Source organism: Musa acuminata, unplaced genomic scaffold (assembly GCF_036884655.1).
Source record: "Musa acuminata AAA Group cultivar baxijiao unplaced genomic scaffold, Cavendish_Baxijiao_AAA HiC_scaffold_715, whole genome shotgun sequence".
Classification (NCBI taxonomy): Eukaryota; Viridiplantae; Streptophyta; class Magnoliopsida; order Zingiberales; family Musaceae; genus Musa; species Musa acuminata.
This window is the reverse complement of record NW_027020947.1, coordinates 45,001-47,500: the sequence shown is the minus strand read 5'-3', so window position 1 is coordinate 47,500 and position 2,500 is coordinate 45,001.

Sequence of the window (2,500 nt, the reverse complement as noted above, 5' to 3'; positions counted from 1 at the left end):
GCTGCCTCTCGCTTCGCTCGCTGTCCGCCGCTCGCCGCTCGCTCGTGCAGCCAAAAATGGCCAGTTTTGGCCCGTTTTTGGGCCGTTTTGGCCAGTTTTTGGCCTGTTCTTGCATTGCGCGGTGACCGTCGAGAGCGGAGCAAAACGTCAGCCATCTCAGCACCCTGGAACCCCCCGGGTGGCACAGGGCTGGATGGGGCTTTCGTATAGCAGGGACGGTGCTGCCTCTCGCTTCGCTCGCTGTCCGCCGCTCGCCGCTCGCTCGTGCAGCCAAAAATGGCCAGTTTTGGCCCGTTTTTGGGCCGTTTTGGCCAGTTTTTGGCCTGTTCTTGCATTGCGCGGTGACCGTCGAGAGCGGAGCAAAACGTCAGCCATCTCAGCACCCTGGAACCCCCCGGGTGGCACAGGGCTGGATGGGGCTTTCGTATAGCAGGGACGGTGCTGCCTCTCGCTTCGCTCGCTGTCCGCCGCTCGCCGCTCGCTCGTGCAGCCAAAAATGGCCAGTTTTGGCCCGTTTTTGGGCCGTTTTGGCCAGTTTTTGGCCTGTTCTTGCATTGCGCGGTGACCGTCGAGAGCGGAGCAAAACGTCAGCCATCTCAGCACCCTGGAACCCCCCGGGTGGCACAGGGCTGGATGGGGCTTTCGTATAGCAGGGACGGTGCTGCCTCTCGCTTCGCTCGCTGTCCGCCGCTCGCCGCTCGCTCGTGCAGCCAAAAATGGCCAGTTTTGGCCCGTTTTTGGGCCGTTTTGGCCAGTTTTTGGCCTGTTCTTGCATTGCGCGGTGACCGTCGAGAGCGGAGCAAAACGTCAGCCATCTCAGCACCCTGGAACCCCCCGGGTGGCACAGGGCTGGATGGGGCTTTCGTATAGCAGGGACGGTGCTGCCTCTCGCTTCGCTCGCTGTCCGCCGCTCGCCGCTCGCTCGCGCAGCCAAAAATGGCCAGTTTTGGCCCGTTTTTGGGCCGTTTTGGCCAGTTTTTGGCCTGTTCTTGCATTGCGCGGTGACCGTCGAGAGCGGAGCAAAACGTCAGCCATCTCAGCACCCTGGAACCCCCCGGGTGGCACAGGGCTGGATGGGGCTTTCGTATAGCAGGGACGGTGCTGCCTCTCGCTTCGCTCGCTGTCCGCCGCTCGCCGCTCGCGCAGCCAAAAATGGCCAGTTTTGGCCCGTTTTTGGGCCGTTTTGGCCAGTTTTTGGCCTGTTCTTGCATTGCGCGGTGACCGTCGAGAGCGGAGCAAAACGTCAGCCATCTCAGCACCCTGGAACCCCCCGGGTGGCACAGGGCTGGATGGGGCTTTCGTATAGCAGGGACGGTGCTGCCTCTCGCTTCGCTCGCTGTTCGCCGCTCGCCGCTCGCTCGCGCAGCCAAAAATGGCCAGTTTTGGCCCGTTTTTGGGCTGTTTTGGCCAGTTTTTGGCCTGTTCTTGCGTGGTGCGGTGACCGTCGTGAGCGGAGCAAAACGTCAGCCATCTCAGCACCCTGGAACCCCCCGGGTGGCACAGGGCTGGATGGGGCTTTCGTATAGCAGGGACGGTGCTGCCTCTCGCTTCGCTCGCTGTTCGCCGCTCGCCGCTCGCTCGCGCAGCCAAAAATGGCCAGTTTTGGCCCGTTTTTGGGCTGTTTTGGCCTGTTTTTGGGCTGTTCTTGTGTGGCGCGGTGACCGTCGTGAGCGGAGCAAAATGTCAGCCATCTCAGCACCCTGGAACCCCCCGGGTGGCACAGGGCTGGATGGGGCTTTCGTATAGCAGGGACGGTGCTGCCTCGCGCTTCGCTCGCTGTTCGCCGCTCTCCGCTCGCTCGCGCAGCAAAAAATGGCCAGTTTTGGCCCGTTTTTGGGCTGTTTTGGCCAGTTTTTGGCCTGTTCTTGCGTGCCGCGGCGACCGTCGTGAGCGGAGCAAAACGTCAGCCATCTCAGCACCCTGGAACCCCCCGGGTGGCACAGGGCTGGATGGGGCTTTCGTATAGCAGGGACGGTGCTGCCTCTCGCTTCGCTCGCTGTCCGCCGCTCGCTGCTCGCTCGCGCAGCCAAAAATGGCCAGTTTTGGCCCGTTTTTGGGCTGTTTTGGCCTGTTTTTGGGCTGTTCTTGTGTGCCGCGGCGACCGTCGTGAGCGGAGCAAAATGTCAGCCATCTCAGCACCCTGGAACCCCCCGGGTGGCACAGGGCTGGATGGGGCTTTCGTATAGCAGGGACGGTGCTGCCTCTCGCTTCGCTCGCTGTCCGCCGCTCGCCGCTCGCTCGCGCAGCCAAAAATGGCCAGTTTTGGCCCGTTTTTGGGCCGTTTTGGCCAGTTTTTGGCCTGTTCTTGCGTTGCGCGGTGACCGTCGAGAGCGGAGCAAAACGTCAGCCATCTCAGCACCCTGGAACCCCCCGGGTGGCACAGGGCTGGATGGGGCTTTCGTATAGCAGGGACGGTGCTGCCTCTCGCTTCGCTCGCTGTCCGCCGCTCGCCGCTCGCTCGCGCAGCCAAAAATGGCCAGTTTTGGCCCGTTTTTGGGCC